The sequence below is a fragment of the Mirounga angustirostris genome, unplaced genomic scaffold, assembly GCF_029215605.1.
Source record: "Mirounga angustirostris isolate CCGP_5_RB_7025 unplaced genomic scaffold, mMirAng1.0.hap1 SCAF_7, whole genome shotgun sequence".
Taxonomy (NCBI): Eukaryota; Metazoa; Chordata; class Mammalia; order Carnivora; family Phocidae; genus Mirounga; species Mirounga angustirostris.
In genome coordinates this window covers 117,632,059-117,645,474 of record NW_026991715.1, presented here as the reverse complement: position 1 = coordinate 117,645,474, position 13,416 = coordinate 117,632,059, and positions in this window count along the sequence as shown.

Below are 13,416 nucleotides of genomic sequence, written 5' to 3'. Positions count from 1 at the left end.
TAATCATCTTTTTTTTCTAAAATACAAAATGAATTATTTTAAGATTGGTTATGTCTGTTGACCACACATACAATAAAGATCTACATAAATATCCAATATGCTTTTATCCTCTTGACATATTAATGTTTCCTCAACCACTCATTGAGTGTAAGGATACTAGTCATATTAGTCATATGGTCCTTATATATTTCAGCCATCTCTCTGCACTGTGAACAGCAACCCTCTCTTTCTTCACTTCCTTAAGTGAGCTCTCTTCCCAATAGGTATCAATCACTTGCAGATGAAGCTGACTTGATATGCAGAACACTGTTATCTAAATAGCAGGTATTGTTTATTCCCATTTAATAACAAGGATACTTGAGACTTAATGTGAGTTACTTATACATTGAGATTCATTGAGATGCATTGAGTCTCCTTTACATCAAGTGTATTTTAGATAGATGATAGATAGATACATGTTTAATTCTCCCAACAGTCCTACAAGGTATTACTGTCTCCATTTTTCACAGATGAGGAAAAGGAGACTCAGATATGTTCACAACTAGCATTTATTAAACAGGCACTGTAGTAGATATTGTTATCCACACTATTGTACTTAAAACTCAACAGTTGAACTATATGGAAAATATTAGTTTTCCCGTTTTAAAAAGCAGGAAACGAAGATTCAGAGATACCATGAAATTTGCTTGATGCAAACCTATATTACTTTTATAATTTTTGCTCTTTCATCTTCTTTATTCTTTTTCTTAAAATTCCAGTTAACTTACTATTTTATTTTACGGATTGAATAAATTTTTCTGCTATATTTTCTCTCATTTTCTACATCTATTTAGCTCTTAGTTCTGGAAAATTCCTTCAACTTTGTCTTTTAGACTCTATATTGAGCTTCTTATATTGTGAATCATGTTTTTATTCCCCCAAATCTTTTATTGTTTCTCATGTCTTATTTTATAATAATATTCTCTTCTTTTATGGCTATAATATATCTTGACTCTCTCTGAGGATATTAATTAGAATTTGAAAATATCTTTCCTGAATTATCTGGTATCTTTCAAATTAGTTGTCCTATCTATTCATTTTGGACCTTTTTTCATGATGTTGATTTTCCTCAAATTTTGTTCATCTTGTTTTCTCTTTTGTTATGGATTTTTTTCCCAGTGACTGTTGATTATCTGTCATATATAGGATGATGACATAGACTAACGAATAAAGGTAACCAGTATGGGCTCTCTTTTCTATGACCTAGGTTTCACTATGATCCCAAAAGCCCTCTCACTGGAGGGGATGGCTGCCTGGTAGCTCTGGATGTGGACAATGTCACTTACTAAATTTATCTTTAGGGAGTGCCGATATGGAGAAAACCCTTTTAATGCTAGAATGAGGAAGTTTCTTCTCTGGGGTTCCAGCACCCTCACCAAAAGTCCCAGATTCAATTTCTTTAGAGAACAGTCGTCCAGATCTCACCTGGGGTAAACACAGGACAGCTAGTTGGTTTAGGTAAAAAGTAGTGGGAGAAAAGATAGGGAGCTGACTAGAGCAACTGCTCTGGAAACAGTCCTTTAATGAATCACTGCTTTCTGCCTGACTACCCATTCTCGATCTCCATATTTGCTGAGGAAAACTGTGGACCGTCTCAGGGATCCTGTTGCAAAGATGTGTTTTCACATATGGGGCAAGACTTATCTCTTGCATCTTCTAGACTTTGGATTCCTCCAATTTGTTTTATTCAATAAGTTATTCTCCTTCACTTGATTCTTTTACAGGAAATTTGTGGGTTCTCTTCTCTCTAATAATGACTCCCACCCCATTTATCTATTTTCCTGCACCTATTTCTTTTTAAATTTCTTGCTGCCATCTTGATGAAGTGTTGGAAAAGATAGAAGGTTAAACTTTGAGTTCATCTTCATCTTAATTCTGATTTAAAGTGAATTTAAGGTGACAATAGGTGAAATTTGAAAATCAGTGAAAAAAGTGCATACTTTTGGCCTAAACCATCGGGGCTTACAAAATTGTGAATAAAGGAGCAAGAGTGTCATAGTAGTAGAAATAGAGCCTAGAATTAGAGGACTGTAGCTCTGACAGATGAACGTAGACAAAATTATTCTTAAGGAATAACATATACCAACACTTTTAGGGAATATATTCTAAGATTTTTTTCCTTCAAGTCTATGTTATTTGGGAGTAGAGACAATGCCCTCCTAACTAAATTTCTATATGTGACATAATGTTTACTCTTCTGAACCTTGTTGTTTTACGAATATTTATGCAAATCCCCAGGTGCACTTTAAATTACTAAATAAAAAGCAAGAGGCTCACAAGCAACTTCAGGAATCCCAGCTGAGTGAAAGCTTGTCAAAGGTGCCAAATATAAGCCAAAGTTGTTATTTCTTCCTATGTATGGTGTAAACTACACAGTTCAAAAATTGCTCTTTATTACAAAAAAAATTTCTGAAAATTTTTTATAAATCTTTACATTTTAACAATTACAAAGACTCTATAGTGTGTAACATCTTCAAGCTATATTGAATCAAATTGACTATTTTTACGTAAAGATTTGTATACCTGTTAGTACAAACTAACACAAATCTCTTCCCCAGTATTACTTTTAAACACATCGATTTTACTCGAATCCTGAAAGGGTTCAGGAAAACTCATGCAAAATCTTTTGGCCTTGTCCTGTAAGAATCATAGGAAATGGATTAAAGCATTCATCATGTGTCACAGCAATCAAGTTAGATTGCAAGATGCCCTACTGGAGAGAAAGATTTAAAATGATAATTAAAATGTTTTTTAATGTTATTTGTTGTGTATTTTATTAATATTTTTCTTCCAAGTAATTTTTTTATTTTTACATGGAGTCAGCAAGTTGATACCCAACAATCAAGCATTCTCAGAATCTTTAAGGTCAGAAAAATGCTGGAAGCAGGTTGACTTTGGCATACAGGGTTCTAGAGTTCCCCAATGAAAATGAATCAGAGTGCTTTTTTTTTTTTTTTTTTTTAATACTACATGAGAGCCATGTTCATAGCAGGCACAGAAAAAATTGATAAATGGGTGAATCAAATAAAAGAGTGACTTATTAGTGGAGAAGGATCTACACTGTCATTAGGAATGGTTAGATGGGTCCCCAAAGAATTATTTCTTTGTAGTGTTTCCTGGGGGGTTAAAAATTAAAAACAGGAAAATAATTGCTAGCTTCTTCAGCATTTAGTTCTCAATCAAATATCCTTTTATGGTAGTAACATTTCAATTTAATTGCTTCATGAGGTTAGAAATTTCACACAATGCAACTCATGAAATACTGATTTTGTGACTTGATTTACCATTTCCCTTCCTAAATGCGTTTTATTCTTGTGGCCTCTGGATTGGAGGCATCACTGTCCACACAGGAGCCTTTCAAGTTAGAAACCTGGAAGTCATCCCTGTCCCATCTGGTTCTCCCTCTCACATGATTCATTCGTTGGCCCCACAAATATTTATCGTGTGCTGTTTGTGCCATATACTGTTCCAGGTGATGGGTTTGGCGGTGATCAGAATCAACAACATCTCTAGTGTCACAAAGCTTGCATTCTAGAGAAGATACAATAAATAGATATGCCAGATGTTCAGTGGAGAGACGTACCCTGGAGAAAAATAAACAAGAAAAGGGGTGGAAAGCTACAGAACTTCACCCCATCCTCTTCCCTCCTTGGGGGGAGAGAAGCTATTCTTCATCATAGCTCAGAGCAGTGCAACAAGAACCTTCTTATTTCATCACATCTGCCCTCACTGATGTTTAAATAGTCTACCTAAAATGATAGACCTCTTCAATTTCCTCCTTAAATTCTTCAAAGCTTGCTGTCACCTTTAAAAAAAAATCCTTAGCTCCTTCCCTTAGCAGTTGGCCCTCTGTGATCTTGCCACTGTATCTATTTCCAGCTTCATAGCTTCATTTTGGCCTCTCTGTTCCCAGTGTGACTTTCTAGCAATTCCTAAAATAGACTATCAGAGATGTTTTGTTTCCAGGTCTTCCCTTTTATTGCATTAATAACAGTAGCTAATATGTTGCTGTGCCCGCTGCATAGGAAGGTGTCCCTACCTCTTCACCTGCCTGATACCTCTTTGTTCTGTAATACTTTTATCCAGGAACGCTTCTGTGATTTCTCCATTTCTCCTGCTGTATTAAATGCATCTCAATTTCCTACTGTTAGAGGATTTTGTGTCTCCTTGGTGCCCACGGTTCTTGGTCATGCCGCTTCGAAGAATGAAGAGGTAGACCAGACGATGAGTGGTGGGCAGCAAAGCAAGGAGTATTGAGCAATAGTATAAAACTCCCAGAGAAGGAAGGGGGCCTGAGAGGGTTGCCCTCTGAGTTTCTAAGTTTAGGGGTTTTTATGAGCTCTTTTGTGGAACTTTCTTAAGTAATCAGGGTGTGCTGAGTCCTGCCAATCAGGGCTTTGGTCACGTATCTGTCTACCTATTAGATTAATGTCCATGTGCTGTTGGTCTTTTTTTGCTGAATCTGGGGGCTTATGTCTTAACTGCCTCTTGCCTGTGATATTGACAAATGCTTTGTGGTTAATTGTCTTATTTTAGGACGTATTACAGAAGTCATCTCTGCGAGGGCTGCAAATCAGAATGTCAGTGCGGTCCTGTCTGATCTGCAGAACAGGATGTTAGTGCTGTTTTATTTGAGCTGTCCTGACTCCGTATTTTCTTGTTAGGGACGCTGGCCCTCACTACCTAACTGTCCAACTCACTCCACACAGTAAGTTCCCGTAATGCCCAATGCTTCTCTCTGCTACTCCATTTGCTATATTATATTGTAATCATCTTTTTGTGACTCTTTAATTCCCACAGGGAGATGCTTGAGAACAGGGCCATGTTTCCTTTGTTCTGTCTCCTCAGTGTCTAGCACAGTACTTGGTCCATATGAGGTATGCAAGGCATATTTGTTAAATAAGGAAGGAAGGAATCAGTGACATTCTAAGTATCCATAATCTAGGCATTAAGAAAATTCTGAAATATAGGACTATTGAGCAGAGGGCAGGGCAAGGAGAAGGAAAATATTTGGGAGCCCTGAAATAATAATAGTACCCAATAAAGCTGTGCAGTAAATACAAGAAAAATAAAAGCTATAATGCCAAGCCATTGATAGCCCTCATTTTATTGATGAATAAGAGCATACACAAGGGAAGCACTTTACAAATAAGATAATAAATATCTAAGTGATTACTTGAAAGGTAGAAACATTTAGAGGATAGCTTTATATAGAAGGCAATGCCTATGAAAAAAATGCAAAAAGTATTTGTGCAGGAGAGAACTCCAGAGCATGACTGGAATGGTAGATGGGGCCTGAATCAGATTCAGTGATGTCCAGGCCACAGAGAGGCTGGGATGGGATTGTTCAGACAAGACGGACAACACTAGTAAGGGCTTGAAGAAGGAGCAAGCAGGAGCAATGGAAGGGGAAGATTAGAAACCCAAACTGAAGACTGGATAGAAACTGGCTGCAAATAAGCCTTTCTTTTGTAACATTGTCCTGAAGAACAAACTGCAGGCATAAAGGGAACTGGGTTTCTCAAGGGAATTTGTTTTTTTAAAGATTTTATTTACTGATTTGAGAGAGAGAGAGAGAGAGAACACAAGCGGGGGAGAAGCAGAGGCAGAGGGAGAAGCAGGCTCCCCACTGAGCAGGGAGCCCCACGCGGGGCTCGATCCCAGGAGTCTGGGATCGTGACCTGAGCCGAAGGCAGATGCTTAGTGACTGAGCCACCCAGGTTCCTCTCAAGGGAATCTATTGGGCAATGCTTCCATAGTCTTAGAGGCAACACACAAATGAAAGGGAAGCTATGTGCACATGTAACATATGCTATAGATATTCGTCCTGATTTATTTGTAAATAATACATTTATAATAAGAATAGTAATGCCTCAGTTTATAGTGCAAGTCTGGTAGGCTTCGTAATTCAGAAGCTAGTATGGTTCAAGGTAATTCAGATAAAAATTATGCACAAATATCTAGTGCTGAAGTGGTATAAATTTCATATTCATACGATTATTTCAAATAATGCTTAACCCCTAATCAGACGCTCGGCTACACTAGTGAAATAGACATGTATAGAAAAAACTGGGAACAGTGGGATGGTTAAGTAATGTATAGTGAGCAGAGAAGTGAAATCACATCCAGCAACGGAAATGAGCTACAACTACTTGTAACAAAGTGGATAACCAGCGCCCCCCCCACATTTAACCGAGTAACGTTTTAAAAAATTATTAAAGAATGAACTCAGCTCCATTTCAGCTATTTCAACGTCTGAAACAAGAAAACGCAGTAAATGTTATTTACAGATGAATAGATGAAGAAAAGTATAGAAATTATTTTTAAAAATTAGGCTACTGGTTACCCGTTGGAGGAACGAGGAGATTCAGTAATAGATTTCTGGAGAATTTAAAACGTTTCGATTACATTTTACTTTTAACTGGTGGTAGGTAAATGGTGTTTATTTTATCTTTTTTTTTTTTTAACTATACACTACACACACCTACTGTATATAATGTTTATATGATATATAATGTATATCACTGTCTTCATGCATGTGGGACACGGTTCACAATTTTTTAAAATGATGTAACACTTTTTATCTAAAACAATTCTATGTCAGTTGGCTGGTGTGAATCAGAAGTTTCAAAGTGTGTGTTAAATACTCTAGGTCTCTGCTGGCACCCGATGGGCTAAGTGAACTGTCGCAAACCTCACAGCCTTGTTCCAGTCAGCCTGGCAATTGATATTACTCACCGCAGCTGACTTTTCCACCTGGCAATCTTGCCAATTGTTAACATGGGTGAAGTGAGCCAATTGCTTGAGGCCAGGTTTTATTAAATTTATATTGAAATTTAGCCTTGCACAGATGATTGGGGAATTAAGGAAATAAAAAGGACAAACCAAAAATACCAAAAGGAATTTCGGATATTTTGAAGCCAGTGCTTTTATTTTAAAACATAAACCTTTTTTTCAGAATGATTGGAAATCAAAAGCCTATTTGAGTGCACATCATTTCTGGCAATTGTATAATTCATAAATAGACAAGTGGCTTATGAAACATGGTGAAAAAAATGTACTCCCAAGGAGGTATCATCCATGCCAAGTTTACTGCTGAGATCATAAACCAGTGACAATGGGGGTTAATAATAGAAATGTTGGTAGTCCTCTACTTATAATAGAACGAACAGCACTGCTATAATTACAATTTTCTTTTTTTTTCTTGTTATATAGAAATGAATCAATATCCAAGTAGAGAGAGGATAAAAATGTCTTCAATAATTTGCACTGCTCTTCAAAAGAATTGGCTTCTTAGGTCTGCAAGTCAATTGTATCATTCAAAATTATTACAAGGCTATTTATCAAATAGTGTAAATTAAAATTTGTTTTGACCTTTTGAAGGCTATTTTATGTGATTTTCACAAGAGACCGAATAATCATGCACAATTTCCTTTTCTTTACCAAGTTATTTTAAAAAAGAATCAATATGTTATTTCAGCAGATATTTAGAAGAATCAACTCTCCATGTGATCTTTTGCTAAGTTATACTGATACCAAGACAAATTATATATGGATGTGCCTTGCCCGGCTAGTTATTAATTAGGTCCAGGGAAACATCTGATAGTGATTGTGGCAATAACTCATATACCTTACATGGACTGTTATTATTCCCAAGAAAAATAATAGCCAATCTGATTGGACATCGATAGAACTCTGTTAGGATTTACTCTATAGGATGTAAATCTGGGGATATGCAAAATGAAAACTGTGTATTTTCCACATAACCAGGACTTAAAATAAACTCATTTAGAAAGACTTGGAACATGGTCTAAGTTAAAACAATAACAAGTCTAAATTCTATGTGGTGCTTTGCTTTTTATTTTATTATCTTGATAATCTGTGTTTACAGGGGAAACCTGGCATGAAAGACTGCTAAAATTTTGTATGAAATAAATCTTTTGAGAGATGAATTATATTTTAAAACCCACTTGCAAACCTACATAATGAATTTGATTAGATGAAGTTTAAAGATGATAATAAAAGTTGAAGAGGAAGCAAATTCTGAGTTTTTGTATATTTCTGATTTTTCTTTCCCTCCAATGTGTATTTCATTACCATTTTCAGATGCAGCAACCCTTTGAGAATAATGCTGATTGATGTTCTGTTTTTTTTTTTTTCTGTTTAGTCCTTGATCTGATGAGCTGATTTTTTTCTTTCTCTATTCATCTGTTAGGTTTCTGCCCTTTGATTCCCCCCTCATCTTCCTCCTGCTCATTAGTTCCATTTACTATTGGCCGCCAACTCTACTCACAGGAGCCCTGGCTCCCCACTGAACAGCTTTGTGATGGAAGATGTGAGACTCATTTTCTCTGGAACTCATTTCACTAATTCCTAAAAGCCTCAGGTAAAGGAGTCTCTGAGATAAATGTGAAAAACCTCAGAAAGTCCCTAAAATTCCATTCTACTTGCAAACAATGTCATGACTACACGGCTAATAATGAGAAAAGAAAGATAGACAAATGCGCTTGGGCACCAGATACTCCGATACTCTTCTAGGTGTTTCCTGTTTCAGTTCCTTTAATCTTCCCACAACCCTATAAAATACGTACTATTTCTATTTTTGTTTTACAGATATGGAAACTGAGACCTGAAACTGTTAAGTATTTTGCTCAAGGGCTTGTCCTCTCCAGCACCCTGTCACTTAGCCATTATTTAGCTTCTCCAAATATGGGTTCATTAATTTATTAAAATATTCAATAAAATGAATGAAAAAAGCCAAAACCCTTTCCAAACCTCAATACAACTGTTTTTGTCTTCTTGAACTGCTTGTCCATATTGAATCATGAATAGTTAGAGCCTCTATCTCTTTGTAATCTAAATTGTTTTCCAGTTTTAGGTTCTCCTTCTCTGCAGATGGCATTCAGTTTTGCCAAGTCGGTCTTGGTATCTCTGTAAGTGACACATTACTATTTATGGTCTAACACAAATTTACTATCTAGCCAAATTCTCAAGTTTGACTCTGGAAAATATCAACTTCCTGCCATTCTCCTTCAGCTGCACTTTTGAAGAATTTCCTTATAAATTTGAAAGAAGTAAAGATGCCACCATCTTTTTTATTGTTATGTTAATCCCCACACATTACATCAAAGATGCCACCATCTTTTATGTGTACTTTTTTTATTCCTACCACCAAGCTAAGGTAGGGGTTCATTGTTCATTGTTTTTTATACCAAAATGCTGTTATTTAATCCTTCCTGAAATTGTTAATATTTATTTCTTTATCCCTGCTTCCAGAAATAAATCTGTTTGTTGGTTTAGTTACAAACTCTTACTCTTTGTATATATTTATACTGAACTTTAGACTTCTTTGTTCTCACACTTATATAGTTATATTAAGATTCTTATACTATTAATAGTATCCTATTAATATTATGCTTGTTCTGTTCATGCATAATATCTTGTAATTAACTTTTATGAGATTGACCCTTATCATACCCTTTGCATTTGAGGGTTCTATAGACAGGTATTGTGTCTTCCAAATTTTTATGTATTCTGTAGTAACCAGCACTGTGTTAAATGCTTATAGAATTGAGATAATTAAGATTAAAGAAGCATTATAGATCTTTCCATTTAATCTCTTCATTTTACACAAACAGAAGCTGCGGTATTGGCTATGAATTGGAAACTAGATTAGTAGCATTATTTTCCCATTCACATTTTCATTAAGAATTTACATTATTGAGAGCCTATGATATTCCAGACACTTTTAAGACATTATCTTAAATTCCACAGCTATCCATGTGGTGGTCATTTACCACTATTTGCAGATGAGAAGACTGAAGCAGGGTTTCATGGTTTGTTCATGACCACACATTTAGTGGCAAAGCTGGAATTCAAAGCCATTTGTCTGCCTCCATAACCTGGCATAACTACGTTATGCATCATACTTCCTTTCTAATATACCACAGTATTCCATTTTACTAGGAAGCCCTATGCTAGAAGTACCAAGTCATGTAAGACCACAGCGTTTGAAGCATCAGCACTTTCAAGTCATTCCATGAAGCCCAACCAAAATTTAATCATTAATTTGAAAAAAAAAAAGAGAGAGAGAGAGAGAGAGAAAGAGGTGAGTCCTTTCAGAACATACTCACCTGTTGAATAAAAAATACGAAGAATTTGATGCCAAGGACTTCAAATGTAGCTTTTCCAAATTTGTTCTTTTGCTAACTGGCCTGAGAGAACATGGCATAACTGTGGAAATGGAGGTATTCTGGGATAGGTGCCACGTAGGGGCAATATAAGAGAAATTAGAGAGATGAGGCCGAACAAATATCTGGGAGTTAGTCATGAAAAGCCTGGTGTTTTTTTCATGTTAGAAGATTCATGTTGTGTCAGAAGTAATGAGAAGCCTTCAGAGACCAGATTCACCTGACCATTTTCTCCAGGAAAATCTATCATCTCAGTTGCCAATGTCACAGTTCTTGCTGCCTACCGAGAATTCTAAGATGTTCCCCTGAATATAATGGATTGTTTCTCCCACGATTAGTTTATGTCACATGGCACAGGGAACAGTAAGAAGAGATTATTTAGATGGGCTTAGCTAACCTAATTACATGAACTTGTTAAATGCAGAGTTTTCTCTGGTTCGGAGTAGAAGAGGAAGTCAGAGACTGTAAACTTGAAAAGAATTTGACATCTCATTACTAACTTGAAAGTGAATGGGGCTAAGTGCAAAGAATGCAGTTGGCTTCTAGAATTTGAAAGCAATCTCTGGTTGACATCCTTCAGTCCTACAACCATAACTGAATTTGGCCAATAACCAGAAATGAGTTTGTAAGCAGATTCTTTACCAGAGCCTCTAGATGACAACTCAACCCCTATAGGGTACCCAGGGATCCCATGCCATATGTGACCTACAGAACTGTGAGCCAATACATGGATGTTGTTTAAAGACATTAAATTTCTGGTAATTTGTTATGCAGCAGCAGAAAACTGATACACCAATCTTCCTTTACTCATTGGCAGCTTCCATTTCATCTGTAATAAGAGCAAAGACTTCCATTACAATTACATTATGAATCATTTTTTTCCTTCCTCATTTTAGGAAGAGCAAATAATCTGAATGTTGGAAAACATTTCTACCTTAACTATATTTTGCATTCCTGAGAAAACTCAACTTTCCCTGCTGGTCTCTTAAGTAAAGACTATTTTTCTCTCTTATTCCACATGTAAGTCAATGCCAAAAAATTGGAGTTGATGTTCTCTTTGCTTTTCTTATGATTTCCAGACCATTGCTACCATTACTATTTCTGCTGGGGTACTTGAGGCTTCTACCGTAAGACTTTACCATCTTCTTCCCTATTATAAGCTTTCACACATTTCATTATCCATCAAATACTTGATCAATAACTTCACTATCTTCAAATATTTCCAAACCCCTCCATCATTTTTGGTGATTTGAAAATCCACAGAGACTAATATACCAACACTTTAGAAACCCAGGTCCTTGGCCTCATTCCCTCTATTTACCTTTTGCTTCATTCTGCCTAAGCAATTTATTCCCACTTTCTGATCCTGTACTTTGTCATAAACAGATACTTAACTCCTAAAATCTGCATTATGAATTTATAATTCCTAGGCCATTTGCTTAAGCACACACACCACTCTCATTCTTCTGTCTCATGAAGTTTCCAGTGCTTTCTCACCCTTTCTCATTATCCTTAGCCACTCTTGGCTCTATGTTCACCCTTATCCAGCCTAAAGTCTAAGATCTATCATTCTAACACTACCTTGTAAAGACCCTCCACTTCCTTGATTTCTCTCCCATAATTGTGCTTGTCTTGCAAAACGTCAATTGTGAAAAATGCCTATGATATCTTCTCAAAGCCTTTTTTATGCCTTCATTGGAGCAGGTAGATATTCCTGGAGAAAATCACCCAGTTGAAGCTGCCTGGTTTCATTTGAAAACTCAAAGATCAAATTGACACTCAATAATGCCCAGTTCTCTTACCATGTTTCTAGAGCAGGCTTGCTTTTCCTACTCACTAAAAGCCTGTATTGTCCCCTCTTCAAATATACCTCGTCCCCATTCATTATCAGCTGATGACTTCATTGCATATTTTATCGAGAAAATAGGAGTCATTTTAGAGGCAATGCTTCGTGTCTTCTCCACCAGATCTAAAATCTGAACTATAGTGATATCTATCTTCTTTTGTTTTCCTCTTATTTCAACTGAGGAATATCACTTTAGCCCAGGAAAAAATACAAACTATTACCTTCCTCCTCCAACTCATAGCCCCTTTTCTTGCAGAAATTCTTGCTCCTTTAGGTTATCTCCTCTTTTGCCTTCCAATAGATCATTCCCATCAGCATATAAACATAGTCTAGAATCTCCCATCATAAATAAAAATGCATCCCTTTTCCTCACCTATAATCTCATTTCTCTGTGCCCCTTCAAAGTTAAACTTTTATAAGAATTGTGTACATTAGCTGTTTACATGTCTTCACCTCCCATACCTCAACCCACTGCAGAGTGATTTTCACCACATAATTTCACTGGAACTGCCCTTATCAAGATCACAAGGATGTTCAATGACCTACTTTAATAGACTGCTTTCTGATTTATATTTTACCCACACTTTCAGCGATCTTCACCAGCATCACCCACTCCCTCCTTCTTGAAATACTGCCTCCTTTTAACTTTCATAACAATGCTTTCCTGGTTTTCCTCAACTCAAAGACTACTCCCTATGGTCCTCTTTCTTTCTTATTCCTTTTCTTTTGCCTCTAAATGTTTGAATTACTTAGTGCTCATTACTGAGTCTTCTTATTTTTTCTACATCTTTTTCTTGGAGATTTCACCCATTTTCATGAATTTAAGTATATCTTCATACTAATGATGCCTATAATTTATTTTGGGTCTAGATTTCTGCTCTAAGGAAGACTCTCATAAAGACAATAAATTAAATTTTAGCCCCAGGTAGATGAGTCCAAAGGAAGTGAGTATGTAATGGTGTAGCCCAAACTCCATAGATTAATGAGGACATTTAAGATAAATCAAGATCATCATGCCATGGTAATACTTAGGAGAAGATGATTGGGATTGAAATTCACAAATAACAGGGCATAGAAGAGAGACAGTGGAAAGAAACCATGAAGACTTACATGACCGTTGGAGAGATGAGAATGAACCTGCTGTGTTGGAAAATAGAAGAAACTGGCTGAAACAACTCTCGCAGAGTTTTATAAGGGAAGGTGCAGAGCTAGTGCTAAGATTGATGAACAAAGTCAGTATATTCGAAGGTGGGCTTATTACTGAGGCAAATAAGAGAGAAGAGTGGCTCAGAGGCTGTTGCACAGGGACACATTCTTGGTTTAGAGCAGTGCTGGCTGAGG